This window comes from Podarcis muralis, chromosome 18 (assembly GCF_964188315.1).
Source record: "Podarcis muralis chromosome 18, rPodMur119.hap1.1, whole genome shotgun sequence".
In the NCBI taxonomy this organism is placed as follows: Eukaryota; Metazoa; Chordata; class Lepidosauria; order Squamata; family Lacertidae; genus Podarcis; species Podarcis muralis.
Window position 1 is genome coordinate 910,483 of NC_135672.1, and position 18,339 is coordinate 928,821.

Below are 18,339 nucleotides of genomic sequence, written 5' to 3' on the forward strand. Positions count from 1 at the left end.
GCATTGAGCTAGTTCAATTGCTTTTCTTTGATTTGCTCATTGCAAGCTGCTGAAAGTCTGTACTGTAAATGTTGATAATAAACCAAATTTGCAATGGGGATTGAATAATTTTGATGGTAACTGTGGAGCTAGTCTGGTCAGTGGTCTCTCTGAGCCTTGAGCTTGGACGCAGAGCACCTCTGCGTGCACGGGGGTCCCTAGGTGGGGCCTGGGGGGACTCTCCGGAGAGCTCCTGCCAGCATCCTGCTCGATGCCACAAGGGACAGGGCAAAGCTTTGCTGCCACTTCCTCCCCTCCTCTTCGGTTGACATTTTCCAGGCGCTTTGTTGGCAGAGCTGATTAAGGGCTTGATAAGAGGAAGGGACATTTGCTTCTCCCCAGCTGCCTCTGCTGCTCTGCAGACTTGGCTCTATCAGCTGCCATCTGTGGCCCAGGAGGTCCCTGAGAAGAGGTGACAAGGGCCTTTCTGAGCAGGGGACTCTCCCTTCCCAGCTCTTCACATCTGCATCTGGGAGAGGAGGGGGAAACTGCATAGCACTTGCTCAGCATGCAGAAGACGCCAAGGTTGGGAGAGACCCCCGAGGAGTATTTCTCTCCGCCAGATATTTTGCAAGGCCCCCTTTTCCTGGCTGACTCTCAGGAGGCAAATAACCTTTTTTTTGCTTTTTTCTTTGCAATTTTCAAAGGAATGCTGGGTGCATGGAGGACAGGCTGGAACGCTTCTATTGGCGCCTGCCTCTTCCCAGGAGCTAGGCAGCATTGCGGATGGAACAGCCCTTTACAAGGCAGCTGCAATCCTCCGCTCTTGGCACTGGGCACGGCCTGGCAGAGTCCCTGAGGAGATAGACCTGCCTGCCCAGGAATGCTGTCTCTGCCTGTGCAACATGCCTCCTGCTCTCTCGCTGCCTCTTCGCCTGTGGCTGGTGCTGGCACCCCTCTCTGCTTTTTCCTTCAATGGCTCTTTTGCCAGTTTGCTTCTCGCTGCCTCCATTCTGCACTGCTCTCCCCTCCAAAGAAGCAAAATCAATATTTTTTTGGCGACGATGCTGCCTGAGGTTCTGGTCTCAGCCTCAGGCTGATGCCTCAGGCTGTGCTCGGCAGACGGCTCTGTTTGCAGGCCCGGTGCCAGCTTCTCCTACTCTCTCCTGGGTCCTCCTCTGCTCTGCTGCATGTTTGCAGGATGCAGCCTGCCTTGTCAGCACTGCAAGGCTGCTCTCCTTGTTTGTCCTTTGACCTGGGCACGATCAAAAGGAGTGTCCAGAGTTACGTTTGGTCCCGTTTGCCTAGCAATTCTGATTCGGTAGCTACCGGCTGTTGGACAAGGCAGAAGCTGCATTATGTCTCTGGTTTCAGACCTTCTTGCTCAGTTTTGTCTGCGCTGACTGGCAGCCACGGCTCTCTCCCTTTCAGATCCACGACAGCGGCAATCCTTTGGGGGATTGGCCATCACAATATTTATATTTTATTGAAAATGTTCACTGGAGAAACGTGAAGGAGGTGGGAAACCCCCCAGAAAAAGTGCTTGAAACTGCAATACAAAGCATGGGTATAGACAGAAGTAGTGCAATTATTCTGATGTGTATAAACTTATTAGCAAGTTTTTGTGCTTTTTATAAATGCTTTCCAAATGTCATTGTATTTATTCATACACAATCTGTGCCTAAAAGCAAGATGTCTGAATGCTGCACGTCTCTGGTGTCAGACCTCCTTTCTCAGGTATGTGTGCACTGACCGGCAGCAATGGCTAGGTTCCAATTAACGCCTTGCTTTAAATAGGAACATATGCCGAGTAAGGCAGTGGGCCATCTAGCACTGTACTGCCCCCCACCCTCAGTGTTTCTCAACCGTGGGTCCCCAGGTGTTAAAAGGTAAAGGTACCCCTGCCCATACGGGCCAGTCTTGCCAGACTCTAGGGTTGTGCGCTCATCTCACTCTATAGGCCGGGAGCCAGCGCTGTCCGCAGACACTTCTGGGTCACGTGGCCAGCGTGACAAGCTGCATCTGGCGAGCCAGCGCAGCACACGGAACGCCGTTTACCTTCCCGCTGGTAAGCGGTCCCTATTTATCTACTTGCACCCGGGAGTGCTTTCGAACTGCTAGGTTGGCAGGCGCTGGGACCGAACGACGGGAGCGCACCCCGCCGCGGGGATTCGAACCACCGACCATGCGATCGGCAAGTCCTAGGCGCTGAGGCTTTAACCCACAGCGCCACCCGCGTCCCCAGGTGTTGCTGGACTGCAATTCCCATCATCCCTAGCTAGCAGGGGTGTTGGGAATTGTAGTCTAACCACACGTGGGGAGCCGAGGTTGAGAAACACTGGTGGGTTTCCGGGCAGGGCAGTTTCCCAGCCTGCCCTGGAGATGCCTCTGGGGACGGAACTTGCAGGCAAAGCTCTTCCTCTGATTCCCCTAAAGAGAAAGCAAGGTCCCAGCCTTCTTGGTTCAGCCAGGGGAGACTCTGGCGGGAATTGAACCCAGGGCCTCTTCCATGCAAGCACCCGCCTTAGGGCTCATTCAGACTTTTGCCACTGAATCAGAGCAAACGGCAATCAGATTCAACACGGGCTGCTGTTTGCTCCGGTTCAGTGGCAAAATAGGCATGTTCCCATTAACGAAAAAACAAAAACAAGAGCACCACTCAGACATGGCGATTGGCAGTGCGGACCTGTGCCTGCAAAAGGAGGTCTGGATGAGCCCTTAGATGTCGGATTGTGTTTGCCTCTGTCTCTCTCACCTTTCCTTTGTGAAAAGGTTGTTCCGCCCCACCTATATATAAGCCGAGACTCTAAATCCCAAGGCTGTGCTTTGAGCAAAAGAGTTTTGCATCACAGAGTTGGACTAGATGGCCCTCGTGGTCCCTTCCCACTCTACAATTATGGTGCCCCCAAGGGTCCTCTGGTCCAAACCCCTGCAGTGCAGGAGTCACAACAGAAGACTCCTTGGCAGGTGGCTTAAAAACCTCCAGTGAAGGAGATGCATGACCTTTTGCAGGTGAGCGGGAGTCTCTGTCTCTGCGTGTCCTCCCTGTTGGGTTGCATTTAAAGGCAGGAGGCCCCCTCCTCACTGAGAGTATCTGGCCAACCAGGCAAGGGCCAGCATGTCCCTAAGCAGCTAGCCAGGTGAGTAGGGCCCTTGCGCACAAGCCCTCTTCCACTTGCTGCCTGCTTGGGCAGCAGGGAGCCTCCCTCTGGCCAGATCCTTCCTTTGCAATCTCCCTCATGTCTCTCTGCAGGGGCTTACTTTGCCATGAGCGGAGATGGGGTGGGGGTGCGGGGTGGAGCTGTGCCTGCCATGTGCCATCCATGCGTCTGCTTTGTCTCCTGAGTGACTCAGCCTCTCCTCTGCTCTCCTGGCTAGTTGTGCCAAGCGCCGGAAGGGATTCCTTTTTGGGTTAGGGTCTGTTTCTTGCTCTCCTGCTTGGCCAAACCAGGAGGCACTCTTTCCCCACAAATAAGATATTTTAATTGAGAATTCCCCATGAGACAATAACATTTCAGCTACCAAAGATGCAAAACAAAGAAAAGAAACAGAAGAGGGAAAGAACAAGGAGCAATTCATGTGAGGAGAGAAAAGAGAGAGAAAAGCAAACTGTTAGTGAGAATTACAGAAGACAAACTTCCAATTTTCCATCTGCCAGTTACATAAAATGAAAGAATGTGATTAATTTAAAACATCAGTCAGTGCGGAAATCTATCTGCTCTGCTTTCTGTTAAGTTAAGGTTAAGGTGCTTCAGAATCATTCGATCCACTGTCCTGTGATATCATATATGAGTTTGTACTACTGATGAAAGGATTCTGTGGATCTGTAACAACCTTGCATGTGGATTGTTGGACTCTATGGACAGACAGGTGGAATAGACACTTTCACATATATGGACCTTATGCATAAACAGATTAGAGAATGAACTGATCCACTGGTTCTTCTACTTTTTTCGTTGAACTTTATGAGCTACTTCTGTTGAAATCTACAATTCAATAACATGAATAGTATATCTTATTTTTTCAAACGTCTTGTGTGTTTATTGAATCTCCAGAAAGGAGGGCTGCATTCTTTTCCAGTTGCTCCAGGATGGAGTTTCTCTTTCTTTCTCTCTTGGTCACAATTAGTTCTCAATGTGGCAGTTCAGTTGAATCATTAGTGAACTTTCCTGTAAAGGTGAGTTTCACTTTTCCTGAACAGGGAAGGCGTGTCTGTCTCTCTCTGTCTGTCTCTCTCTTGCAGCACTCTCTTGCATTCCTGGCATACCAATATATAGAATCACAGAGTTGGAAGGCACCCCGAGGGTCATCTAGTCCAACCCCCTGCAATGCAGGAATCTCAGCTAAAGCATCCATGACAGGTGGCCACCCAACTTCTGCTTAAAAACCTCCAAGGAAGGAGAGGCCACGATCTCCCAAGAGAGACCTTTTTGTGTGTGTTTTTCCCACTGCTGTTCTGGACTGCCGGGGGGGGGGGGTTAGTCCCTGCCTCTCAGCCTAACCTACCTCGCAGGGCTGTTGTGAGGATTAAATGAGGATGGGGAGAACCACACACTCCACCTCAAGCCCCTTGGAGGAAAAAGGAGGGATAAAAATGCAATTATTTCCTTTGAAGGTGGTGACGGGGCCTGCATTTCTCCTGGCAGAGAAGATCATAGAATGGTAGAGTTGGAAGGGACCCTGAGGGTCATTCAGTCCAACCCCCTGCAAGGCAGGAATCTCAGCTGAAGCATCCAAGACCGATGAGCACCCGAATTCTGCTTAAAAACCTCCAAGGAAGGAGAGCCCTCAACCTCCTAAGGGAGGGGGGATGAACAAGAAGGTTTCCAACTGATTGACACAAGCTTACTCCAAAGTTAATTGGCTGCATTTGCATAAATTTGCATATGAGGAGCAAAGTGCAGCCCTGTGCCTTCCTCCCATCCTTTTGGAGGTGCGCTGGTGTGTCATCACGGATGGAGGCTCCTCCTGAGTGCCAAGTGTGAGTCATAGAATCATAGAATCATAGAGTTGGAAGAGACCACAAGGGCCATCGAGTCCAACCCCCTGCCAAGCAGGAAACACCATCAGAGCACTCCTGACATATGGTTGTCAAGCCTCTGCTTAAAGACCTCCAAAGAAGGAGACTCCACCACACTCCTTGGCAGTAAATTCCACTGTCGAACAGCTCTTACTGTCAGGAAGTTCTTCCTAATGTTTAGGTGGAATCTTCTTTCTTGTAGTTTGGATCCATTGCTCCGTGTCCGCTTCTCTAGAGCAGCAGAAAACAACCTTTCTCCCTCCTCTATATGACATCCTTTTATATATTTGAACATGGCTATCATATCACCCCTTAACCTCCTCTTCTCCAGGCTAAACATGCCCAGCTCCCTTAGCTGTTCCTCATAAGGCATCATTTCCAGGCCTTTGACCATTTTGGTTGCCCTCCTCTGGACACGTTCCAGTTTGTCAGTGTCCTTCTTGAACTGTGGTGCCCAGAACTGAGGCTACTTCTGATTCTGCTAGATCTAAATAATTGCACCCTTTTTTCCCATCCAGTAGCCTCTGGTCACCTCAACTCCCCCAAAAGGTTGGTGGGGAGGAGCTGGCCTGGAGCAGCCAGGTGGACCACTGGATCTGGCCTGGGCTGAGGAAACGGAGGCAACCAGTGGCTGCCTGTTCACTCTGCATGGTCCAAAGAGACCTGGATGATCGTGAGTTGCTAAGGTCAGGCAGGAGGAGCCCCAGAGCCCTAAGGAGAGCCACACTGGCCAACCAGAAGAATCCCCCAAGCACGACTTGAGCGCAAAAGCAGCAGCTCCTCCCCCCCCCCTTGCAGTCCCCAGCAGCCGGTCTCATTCGGAGGCATTCGCTGCCTCTGACTCCCAGCAGCCATGAGGGCTGGCTCCTTTGGCCTGGCGCTTGTGGGCTCCTTTGGCCCTCTGCAGGGTCTGGGGGCTGCTGGGGACCCTTCACCCCAGTACAGAGGAAGGGGCTGCTCCGCTTGCAGGGTGGATGAAAGCGGCAGGGCCCTGTGGAATGTGTGAGAGGCACCGAGTGTGTGCGAGAGTGATCGCATCTTGTGTGACTCACGCCTGTCCTTTTCCACGATGGTGATGCTGTCGCTATGGGGATCCCCTTGCCAAGCTGCGTTGGCTGCGTGGGCATCCCAGGGCTCCCCAGCTTAGCGGGTGCAGGTGGGTGACGTGGTTTTCTCTCCTGCGTCATCACACGGCCACCATGGCCTCCCCACTGCACCCCCCCCAACCTTCTTGAATGTTCTCGTACAAAGCTGCAGAAAGGACAGAAATGCTCTTGGGCAGCTGTGCCCTGCGCAAATCCCTCTTTCTTTTGCTTTCTTTGTGGCGGGGGGAGAGATGGGGGGAAAGAAAGAAAGGGGCTATTGTCTCCAGTGATTTCTGTGTCTTCCCTTGCTATGGGATTTTTGAGATGTGTGGAGCAGGGAGCAAGAGCCCCCAGGACCCTACAGGGTGTCTCTGCCCAGAAGAGCAACTGCCCCATTCCTTCTCTCGCCACTGATCACTCAAGGCAATTCCTGCAGCCGGGCGGGTGCCAAGGCTGAGAGGGGGGTCTTGTCGTCTGAGCAGCCCAGTCACACGGCCCAGGCTGGTGCCCCAAGGAGGTCACTTTGGTGCTGCTCGCACAGCGATTTGGCTTCACCGCTGGAGGCACACTCCTTTGTCTCTTGAGACAGGCGGATGCCAGCCACCTCACTGAGCTCTGTCATGGATCATGGAAACACAGGCAGGTCAATGTGTCCCTCTTGCTCAGCATGGCCTACTCTGGCTGACAGCAGTGCCTTCGCTCTCCCAGCCCTGCAGGAAACCAGCAAAATGGACATGAGGCTGAGAGCCATTCTCAGAACTGTGGAGGCAGAGCACATCCTGACTCGGAGCCACTGATAGCCTTTTTCTCCATAAGTTTGACTAATCCTCTTTTAAAGCCATCCCAGTGGTGGCCTTCGCTGCCTCCTGTGGCAGGGAGTTCCACAGTTTAACTGTGCTGTGCAAAGAAGTTTATCCGCCCTGAATCTTCTGATGTTTAGGGTGTCGCCAAGTTGCAGCATTACAAGAAAACTTTTCTCTCTCTGCTTCCTCCACTCCATGTATGACCTTACAAACTTCTGTCATGTTGCTGCGTCTGACCGGACACCTTGAGAAAAGCAGGGTGCCGGATTCGATGGAGCTCCCCTTGGCCCGATCCTGTGGCAGAGTTCCCCGTGCCTCACCATGTTCTGCTTTGGAGGTGCTCTGCCTCTGATGTCCAAGTGGGCCGTGTGCTGCTGCTGCTGCTGCCCTCATGCCCCATTTGCTGGCTTCCCCTGGGTTGGCGTCTGGCTGGACACCACGGTGGGGGACCCAGGAGGCTGTGCTCAATGGAGCCCCTTTGGGCAGCGCTCAGCATGGGGCCTGTGTACTATGGGATGCCTGCTGCTGCGCCTCCTGCAGGATGCCCGCCCAGAACTTGCACTCTGCTTCCACTGCCAGCTGCTCGGAGGAACCTTCTCTTTGCTGCTTCTTCTCCTCTGATAGCAGAAAGCAGAGGTTGCCCTCAGATATTGTGGCTGGAGACAGACAGCACCTTCCTCTCCCGTCTCCTTGGCTGGCTCTCGGCGCTTTACTCCCCTCCGCTCTTGCTGCTCCTCTCTGTCTGTTCAGCACATGCTGCACCAAGGCTGTAATTACGTTTCCAGAGCTCGTGAGAAAATGCTGGACTGTCTGTATATCTTCTCTCCTTTCTGCTTGCTTTCTCTCTTCTTCTTTTCTTAATCAGCAAGTATCAGTGATACAGATCTCAACAGCTTTAAAAAAGGAGGGTGCCCTTGGATTAGCAATCGCCTGGCACCAGCAGTGGTGGTGGTGGTGTTTTTAATCCTTGCTTCTCTACGTTTTGACTTACTCTCTTGGCTGCAGAAGATGGGGCTGCATTTGCAGGCAGCCAGTGATCCTGCATAAGTACGGTATATTCAGTTGAAAGGGGGTGGCAAGGTGGAAGGGGGCATAGGGCACGGAATTCAGCTTGCAAGAAATGAGAGCATGGTTTGTGGAGGGTGTTTTTAAGCAAGGCACTGGCCCAGGAGACTGCGGAGGTGATGGGCAGCCCCAAACGAATTTTTGAGGGGCTCAGCTTAGCTCTGCCTGGCCCCAGATCTGTTGGTCAGCTGCATGCAGAAGGCCTCTGGTGTCTCCAGGCAGGACTGGGAAGAGAATCTGCTGCAGACAGCACCAAGCTAGACAGACCCATTGTCCAACTTGCTATAAGGCTGTGCTTCCTGCAGTATTTAAATCAGCCTTTCACCCAGAAACATGACTAGAACCTTGTTTTATGAGCTGCAGGTCGGTAGTGCAGCACTTGCTCAGCATGCCAGTTCAATCCTCAGCACCTCCAGGTAAGGCTGGCAGAGGCTGCCGTACTCTGAAACCCCAGAGAGCCGTTGCTGGGTGGACTCCAGTGGTCTTACTTGGTTCAAGGCAGTGTCCTGCATCCATCCCGGCAGGAGCAACGTAGATTTGCACCATACCTGCAGCCAGTGGAGAATCCGGTGGTTCTGCCCAGAGTCTGGGGTTTACCTTGGTGCAGCAACACTCAGGCCACTCTGCCGCTTAGTGGAAGGCTATTATTATTATTATTATTATTATTATTATTATTATTATTATTATTATTATTATTTATTCACTTTAAATACCACCCTTCATCTGAAGATCTGAGGTCTCACAAAATACAAATACAGGATAAAAGCACAAAAGAAATAGTTAAAGCCAAAACAAAACAATACCCCCTCCCTGCCCAAAAACATGTAAAAGCCGTAGAATATTAATCAGCCAAAGGTCTGGGAGAAGAGGAATGTTTTTTCCTAGCACATAAAAATATATAATGAAGGTGCCAGGCAAACCTCTCTGGGGAAAGCATTCCACAAATGGGGAGCCACTGCAGAAAAGACCTGTTCTCATGTTGCCACCCTCCGGACCTCACCTGGAGGTGGCACATGAAGAAGGGCCTCAGAAGATGATTTCATATGGGGAGAGGCAGTCCTTGAGGTATTGCAGCCCTGAGCCGTTTAGGGCTTTACAGGTCAAAAGAAGCACTTTGAATTAGAAAACTAATTGGTAGCCAGTGCAGTCAGATCAGTGCAAAATGCTCCAACTTTCTTGCCCCGGTGAGAAGCCTGGCCGCTGAATTCTGCAGCAGCTGAAGTTTCCAATCTGTCTTCAGAGGCCTTGCAGTAATTTGTGTTGCATATTGTTTTTAGCATATAGTTGACAAGTGCGTTCAACCCAAAAGCAAGCTTCAGAAAGGATGTGAGGTGTGTTTTCTCGGACATTCTCCCCATCCTCCAACCACTATTGGGGGGGGGGGGATTCTGATGCTCTGCTTGCGATGAGCCAGGGCTGCCCACCCTTGGAGGCAGGATCCTTGGCTTGGTGGGCCTGCTTGGGGTCTGGCCCTCTCATTCCTGTCTCGCAAGCATGCAGTGGAGAGAAAGGGGCTGAAGCACATTTTGCAGGCAGGGCAAGCAAGGAGGAAGAGCATTGCTTCATTTTTGTTCCTGAATCTGCCTTAAATGATCCTTTGGGGAAGGGCAAGGAGCTGGCCCAACCCCTTTGCTGTTCTTGGCGGGGGGGGGGGGTGGATTCATCACAGGTGAGGTTCACGGTTCCTGCTGCAGAATCTGTTTTCCCATCGGTCAGGCGGCAATAACACAGCATCCCTCCTCTCTTTCCGTGTGGAATAGTTCAGGGTGTTGGGGCAGTAAAATTCCATATGTTGCCCAGGCTGACCCCCCCCCCTCCTCCCAGGTCTGCTCTGTTCCAGCTTATCGGAAAACATCTGGCACTGCTGCGCTCCCTCCTCCCTTGACACGCCTGGGGCAACCAAATAGGCAGTCCTCAAAGGCCTTTGCTCTGTGCCAGGTGGGTCAGGGGCCACCATTTTCCAGGGCTGCCTGTTGCCCCCCAACCCCAGAGACTCCTCTGTGTTTTTCCAATATTCACATGCCTTTGCAATCTCTATATCCTGCCCTGCCCTGTAACTTTGTGAGGAGCAAAAATGATTGGGCGCAGGCATGTGGAACGCTGCAGTGTCCCCTGAGGGGTTTTCCGTCTGGCTCCTGAAAGGGCAGCACAGCAGCCAAAACAGCCCCAGGCTCTACCCAGAACCGTGAGCCATCCTGCACTGGGTTCCTGAGTGTCTCATGGCAGCAGCCCCAGAGCTGGAGGGGCCAATCAGGGCAGAGGAGGAGGAGGTGGTGGCGGCGGCAGTGGCCCAAGGCTAGGGGAAGACGTGGCCTGGGGTGGCATCAGGTTGCTCCAGGTGAGCCCATGCCAGACCTGAGCTTCTCCTCTCCAGCTTTCACAGCCACAGGGCCTCGGGTTGCACTCGCATTCAGCAATCAAGCAGCGGCTCCGTTCCTGGTGGTTGCGCTGTCTCAGCCTTGCCTGCAGCTCACCTGCTCCCTAAACAGGCCGCCTTGAATTGGGTGCCAGGATTGGGAGCCTGATTTCCCACCTGTGCACAGCAGATGGAGCATCTGGCTCAGTGGTAGGCAACCTAAGGCCCGGGGACTGGATCCGGCCCAATCGCCTTCGCAGTCTGGCCCACGGACGGTCCAGGAATCAGCGTGTTTTTACATGAGTAGAATGTGTTCTTTTATTTCAAATGCATCTCTGGGTTATTTGTGGGGCATAGGAATTTGTTCCCCCCCCCCCCAAAATATAGTCCGGCCCCCCACATGGTCTGAGGGAAGGTGGACCGGCCCACGGCTGAAGAAGGTTGCTGCCCCTTGATCTGGCTCCATTTGGGGTGGGTAGGCTGGGCAGGCCCATTTTGTGGCCTGTCTCTTTTCCTTCTTAGAAAACGTGGCAGCCGTTTTCTGCCTTGCCACATCAACAGCCATTTTGTGGTGGGTGCCCACGGCACTTCCTCAGGATGGCAAATGGGCCCATTGCCCCCACCCAAAGAAGGTGGGGGGACCCCTCAGCTGGAGTTTCTGGATTCCCATGAAGGAGACGTGTTCTGGTGGGCATCTCTGGTGGTGAGGAAGGGGAAGCCAGAAAGTCTTGGCTCCCTGTCACAGCCAAATCCCAGTCCGTCTCTCCCTAACAAGCCACATGCGCGGACCACCTTAAGCCGTGGCTTGTTGCTGGAAAGCTGGGCTATCGCTCCCAGCTCCGTCCAGCTCTTTTCCCCAGGCACCAGGGCAGGGGCGTTGTTGGCTTTCCTGCTTTGGGCTTCACCCTGCTTGTTCGCAGAGGAGAGGAAAGCGCTTCCGCTGCCTGCCTGCCTGCCCGCCCTCCTTGCCTTGCAAAGGAGAAAGAGAGTGACTTCCCTACAAGGCAGGCCAGGCACACTTCTGAACTCCACCCCCTGCCTGTGAGTCATCCCTTTTGTTGTGAAGCGTTTGCATCCCTGGAGTAATGTCCTTCCAGTGACGCCTGGCAAAGGAATTTCAGGCACGAGGAGAATGTCTGCTCTGTGGGGCCAGGGGGTGGGGTGGGGTTTGGGGGGGGGACCCAAAGCACACTGGGTCTCTCCGCCACTGCCCATACTGCCATTGCCTCACAGCTTCCTGCACAGCATGCCTGGGTTTTCCCCTCTTGCCTCTCAGGAGCTGCTCCTGAGTCAAGACTCAGACCAGTGGGGCAGAGAGAGGCTGAGCAACCTGCAAAGGGCCTGTCATCTCGCCAGGCGGTTCCTGAGCCTCTCTTCTCTCTCTGCCGCCCAGGGGCCCAGGGACCTGAAATGTGAGGGAAGCGGGGGGACGGGGACGGATGCTACCATGCTGCTCTACTTCGCAGGGTTGCTGAAAAGATAGCAAGAGGCTGTTATGTGGAGAGTCTCATGCTCCAGGGAGCCCTGTCTGGACAGCATTGCCAAGCAGTCACCTGGCTCGGCAGTCAGTTGCTCTGAAACAGCTCCCCCCTCCCCCCTCTTGGCTCTGCAAAATTTGTGCTTTGCAGCCGCTCTGCAGAAGTCACCTGATGCTTCGAGGTGGTGTTGGTCAAGCAGCCACGGCCAGGCTGAGCTTAATGGACCCAATTATAGAAGTCTGTCTGTCTGTCTGTCTGTCTATGGGATGTATGAGGTGTTAGGGTAGGGTGGGGGCCATGTCCTCCTTCTGGGGTGGTTTGTCCACCTTGGGTCCTCCCCACCCCCACCCCCCGGCACTCAGCTCTCAGCAGGTGACAGTGGCCACAGTCCCAGGAAACAGCTTTGACTGGCCAGCTGAACCAGGTGAGGGGAGCCAAGGGGTCTCAGACTCTCGATGAGTTAGGGGCTTCTCCTGCATGCAAAGACAGGCTCCTGAGGACGGAGGGGACGAGACCAAGAGGGGGGTTCAATGGTCAAGGAGGTGGTTTCTGCCCATGTGGCTTCATCCCTGGAGAAACACTCCATTGTTTCTCGAGATAAGACACATGCCAAAAACACATACACAAAGAACAGCACATACATGCACTCTGATATGCGTATATAAATGACAGCCACCCATATCAGAGCATTGAAAGCATGTGACAGATTAGCATGTGCCAACCACTATCCCAGGGAAGGGAATTCTCTGGTTTGGGGCCTGCTACCAAAAAGGCCCTGCTGCCCCACACCCTGCCCTCCAAGTGGAGCTGGAGATCACGTCTCCTTCCCCCAATGTGCCAGTGGGGAAGTGTTTAGAGGGAGAGGCTGGGCCTGGGAGACTGGGTTCAACTCCCTTGAGCACAGGCTCTGCCTCTCTCAGCCTAACCCACCTCACGGTTGTTTTGAGGCTCGATTGATCATACAAACTCACACACACACCCCAGTGTGTGAAAAAGAATTTGGGACCCCCCCTCCCCTGCTGGCATTTGGGCAACCTCCTGTCTCTCCCCCCCCCCTCAAGCTCTGTGTCAGATTGATATTTATCCCCATTCAGAAAATAAAATAAAAAATGTAACCTTTCCTCTCTCTTTCTCTGTCTCCCTCTCAGGTGTGTTCCAAGGACGTTGGAAGAAAAGGTATGTTTGCAGGTGGCTGTGGAGCGGCTTCTGTAATGGGGTTTGGATTGGGATCTTATTCCTGGGCTGCCTTCTCTCTGGTTTGTTGGAGGTGGCGGTTGGTGACATTGACCTTTTTCTCTTGCCTGTGCCTAATGGACTGATCTCTGGCCGTGAAGGGGATCCAGGGACTGGGCAGACACGGATGGTTTTGCATCAGGGGAAAGGAGTCTGGGGTCTGACTCGGGAGAGGGGAGCAGCGATTTGTGGAGACCTGTAGCAGCCAGGAGGCAAGAGTCAGAGGCAAGAGAAGCTTCAGAGCTGGAGGAAGAGGAGCAGCAGGCAGACTAGGCAAGGGAAGGGACACCCTCTCCTGCACCACTTGTCTCCCAGAACCAGGAGGGGACTGACAAGGGAGGAGCAGAGGACGTTTCCATGCAGGCGCAGTCTCCAGCTGTGTATGCGCAGTCTCTCAGGGAGAGAGACACAAACTGGTGGACGGAGAGTGTGTTGAATGGTTTCTTGAAATGTAAAGGTTCATCATTGTTCCACCCAATGTGTATGTCAAAACAAAAAAAATTCCTTCCAGTAGCACCTTAAAGACCAACTAAGTTAGTTCTTGGTATGAGCTTTCGTGTGCATGCACACTTCTTCAGATACACTGTGTACACTAACTTAGATACACTAACTTAGTTGGTCTTTAAGGTGCTACTGGAAGGATTTTGTTTTGTTTTGACTATGGCAGACCAACACGGCTACCTATCTGTAACTGGAACCAATGTGTATGTCTTTAAGGGGCCAGAGCAAAATAACGAGACCCAGCTTTACCGCTGTGAAACATAGCAGGTGCTGCTGAGTTGTGTTCATCAAGCTGTGTCAGCAATTGGGTCTAGCATATAAGGAGCAGCACCTAGCTCCTCTCCCGTTACCCTGGGGGATGGGTTGGTGGTTGGGTCTGGTTTGTTGTTGATGTATTTAGTGTATTTTTTTAAGCTGACCTAACCTCTGTGCATGTGCAGAGTTCATGTCTCAGCAAATCTTTTATACCATTTAAAATGTTGCATCTTTTGGCTAAATTACCATTTGAATAAAGGAAGGGAAGGGTAAGGAGTAGATTTTAAAAATAGGGTTAGATTTTTTTAAAAAAATAAGAAACTCAGCAATTCTTTTTTTTTAAATGATATTTATTACTTTTCAAACAACTTCAACACACTACAAGAAAAAAGAAAAAAAGAAAAAAAGAACAATACAAATACAATACAAAAACACTACATACAAAACAAAACAAAAACATACAAAAACAATTTAAAAACACCTCAAACATTTTCAACATCCTATCTTTCATTCGCTTATTTCCAACGACCTCCTCACACCTCCCTTTTTGTATTCCACTTCTATTTATTGTTTCAGCAATTCCTTTCCATCTTCCTCTGTTTTCTATCCTTTAATTATCTTAACACATTCTTGCCTTATTTTTTCCTTTAATTTTCTATTAATCTATTTTTACTTAATTCCTTATAGCATTTCTACTAAAGCCATATAACTTCATTCCAACATTCTTCTAACATTCATTAATTTTACCATATTTCTATAAATAGTCTTTAAACTTTTTCCATTCTTCTTCCCCCAACTCTTCTCCCTGGTCTCGGATCTTGCCAGTCATTTCCGCCGATTCCATATAGTCCATCAACTTCATCTGCCATTATCCAACCCTTCAGTGCTTTCAAGCAGCAACCATTCTCTCAGCCAGCAAAAAGCAGATGGTTCACAACAAAGTTTAGGGGTCTGGCAGGGCAGGTCCACCTCCTTCTTTGGCATCCGTCAATATCTTAAATTTTACACGTGGCTTCCTGCCCTGCCAAACAAATCTAGAGACGTCCCTCTGCCACCTCCTGGAACAATCCATCCCATCCAAAGCTTGCAATGTTTGAAACAAAAGCAACATCCCCGAGAACACAGCAACCCTCATTCCCACCACAGCAACTCGGCCCAACAATAACAGCTTCAGATTTAGCCATATTTCCAAATCCCCCTTCTCTTCAATCCAACGTCCTTCACAGTTGTCCTTGAATAAACTCACATTTCTGGCGGTCATACTAACCCCCAAAAACCTCTCTTTCTCCATCGATGTTAGTCCTGCCTCCTTCTGGAACTCAGTCAAACTTTCCTTTTCCTCAAGTAGGGCTCTGATCCTCAAATTCATCTGTTTTTCTTTAAGTTCAATCATAACAAATGTCAGGTTATGTTCATCAAGTTGTCCTTGTATGGATGGAACTCTCTCTCCCTCCAGTTGAATTGCTTTAAATTCAGCAGCAAGGGTTTTCTCCTTAACTTCATCCGCAGTTTGCCGTATCAGAGTAGATTCCTGTATCAATTTCTGGATGGTTTCTGTATTGGTATTCACCTTTTGTCCCAGGTTATTTAAACTTTCTACCATTAAGTCTATTTTAATATTTGCAGCATTTACTTTCACATTCATCAAATCTGTTTTCTTGTGAAGCTGTTCCAGCGAATCGTTTATTTTCAATAATGCGACTACTAAGGCCTCTTCTGTTGACATTTCGTCTATTTTTTCCTTTCCATTTGCCATAACTCTTAAGAGACTCAAGGTCAATCCCAGAGTCTCACACTTCTTATCTTGCAGCTGGAAATTCCCCTAGCCCAGCTCCTATGGAACAACCAATTTCAAAAACTTCCACTAGGGGAAACAGTTTCTATTTGTATTAATCAGTACTGTCCTCTTTCAAACAATGTTCCAATAATCCAAAGTTTTCAGTTACTTTTTACTCCTCTTTAAAAGCAGCCGGGAACAGTAGAAACAATGTATTCTCTTATTTTGCTACCTGTCAATGAACATTCTAAACGCTGTCAATGAACATTCCAAAAGCCATCAATCCTACTGGCAGCCCGTTTCCAGGGTCTGAGCGGCGGTATTTTAACTCTCTTAACTCTCTCCTGGTACAGGCATGTTCAGACCACCACTTCCCCCCCTCTTCTCCTGTCTCCAAAAAGGGGGGGGGGGTTAGTTCTTTGCCGATGGAAATTTTAGTCTTTTTACAAAGGGGTTTCCAAGACTTCAGCTTGCAGACTCATTGCTTTAATTTATTTACAAAAGGGGGAGGCGGACTTCCTGTGTTGAACCTCCCCGCTTCAATGCCAAATTAAACGTTTAAAAATCCAATTCTCCCACTTCAGTTCTACTCACTGGTAATTACTTTAGAGTCCAATTGTCCACAAGAAAAAGTCAGCGCTCTCCGGCAACAGCTACGCGGCTTCGCTCCGTGGAAAAAGCAGACGATTCGAAGCACCGCACCGCTCACCCCACGTCACTCCGGATCCCTGAAACCGGGTTTCCCTGCGAGTAGGGGAGGCGCAAAAGGTGCCCGCTGAATCCCACGTTCACAGGCTTCTCCCGCCTGTGATTTTTACGGGTCTCCGCCTTCGCCGTGGCGGTACAGACCCAAATTCCCACGGGGCAAGTTCCTCCCGATCAGAGGAACTCCGCCATTGCCGGAGGCACCAACCCGGAAGTCCTCAGCAATTCAAGTATTCACCAAAGCTAGCAATAGAAGTTGGTCAAATTAAATTCTGTTAACTCAGTTCGAAGGGATCATGTTTCCTTCTCATCTGGCCAATATTGTTTTCCTGCAGCCCAAGCAAAGGGAGCGCTTCCTTTATTTACAGGGATTTGAGAGCAGGTGTTTATTAAAAAATGTGGGCTATCATTTTGTGTGATTTCCCTCTGGTCATTCATGGAACAATCAGCCACGCCCTTATATATGGGGGGAAATGGCCAGAGTCAGAATTTATAGGATCTTTAACATTCTCAGTCATTTCACCCTTACCATTTGCAGACAAAATTTTCTGCCCTTTATTTATTTTTTAAGTCTATTTGCCAATACATCTGCAAAAATTTTGTAATCATTGTTTAGTAGTGATATGGGTCTGTAATTTTTTATATTCAATCTATCAGTGTCGGGTTTGGGAATCATCATGATATGTGCCTCCTTCCAAGTGTCTGGTATCTTCCCTCCTCGCAAAATGCTGTTCATGACCTCGCATAACACCGGAGTTAATTGATCTTCTAAAATTTTATAATACTTGGCCGATAATCAGATTAGTTTGGGTTCCCATTTTTCCTTAACATAGATCACTACCCCTCTTTTTTTGTTCACGTTTGAGTTAATAAACTCAACCCCTAACCTTTTATTTGTCAAAATATGTTTATGTTTTTTGGCCGCTTGCGTTTCCTGTAAACAAATTACATCAAGATTCTTTTTCTTCAATACATTCTCAATTTTATTCCTGGATATAGATTTATATGACACTCTACATAATATGAAAGCTGATCCTGACAATGCTTTTTTTAATATCATTTTAAAAGTCATTCTTTAGTAATAAGGAATTCCAAGTGTATCCAATACCATCTGAATTGCTTGCAGAGGATCAACAATCTCTTTTATATTATCTTTCCTTAAAACCCATTCTGGTCTCTGCCTTGAAACTATTGTTGTCCTTAGAGGAGTTGCTGGGACAGAGAAATGCCCATTTTTGTATGCGGCCAACTTCTGTTTGGCAAGCATTCTTCGTGCATCCATTTGATGTTTCCGTGCTGGGAGTTTAAACAGGCTCTGAAGGCGAGTACCTACTCGTGAGCTGCCTCTGATCTCAGAAGCTCTTCTTGAGTCCTTTGAAAGAAGATGTGCTGGTCCCAGAGGGGGAAAGGTACTATTACCGTAGCCCAAGTTCAGTCCAGAGTCTCTAGCAGGGTAAACGATCACTAGATGAGACGCGAGGTCCGAGACAGGGAGCCGGGCGGGGAAACAGGAACGCTGGTAGGGCAGAAGCAGGAAGCCAGGCGGGGAACAGGAACACTGGTGAGTCAGAAACAGGAAGCCGGGCGAGGAACAGGCACACTGGGAGTGCAGATCTAGGACTGGGTAAAGCAGGTACTCCACAACGACGTTGCTCCCGCAACCTGGGACCGGGCTGCCTGACCTTTATCTTCTTCTAAGGCCGGGGGCGGTCCCGGCCCCCAGAAGCCCCGCCTCTCTTGGCCTTAAGGCGAGCACTCCTCCTGGGAGACACCAGTTCCCTTCGCCTCTCTGCCCTAAGCCTCTGCAGATCAGGAGAGGCCGAAGGGTTACTGGGCCCCGGGGGAGGCTCACCTGTAGCCACTGAGTCTTCCAGCACCTCTGGGGCCTGAATGATTTCACCTGGTGCCTGCTCTTGAGGATCTGGCACAGGTGCAGGCTCCTCAGCATCTAGGCCTTGCCCCAGTTCAGCCGGCCCTGGAGGCGGGGACTCCTGTGCCGGCTGGGATTCCTCCGGTTCGCTCTCAGACTCGGAATCCCAGGCCATCACAGAAGAGCAAGCAGCTGGAAGCTATTTCCAATTA

The 18,339-nt window shown here is 50.5% G+C and overlaps 1 protein-coding gene across 3 annotated transcripts in view; it reads left to right on the forward strand.

The window, feature by feature from the left end:
• GNG7 (G protein subunit gamma 7) overlaps nt 1–18,339 on the forward strand; it is a 129,871-nt gene that overhangs the window by 79,220 nt on the left and 32,312 nt on the right. For all 3 annotated transcript variants that reach the window (XM_028713502.2, XM_028713500.2, XM_028713499.2), the window contains one exon: nt 12,935–12,962. The gene's annotated coding sequence lies outside the window, so the exon portion shown is untranslated. The remainder of the gene's footprint in view (nt 1–12,934; nt 12,963–18,339) is intronic.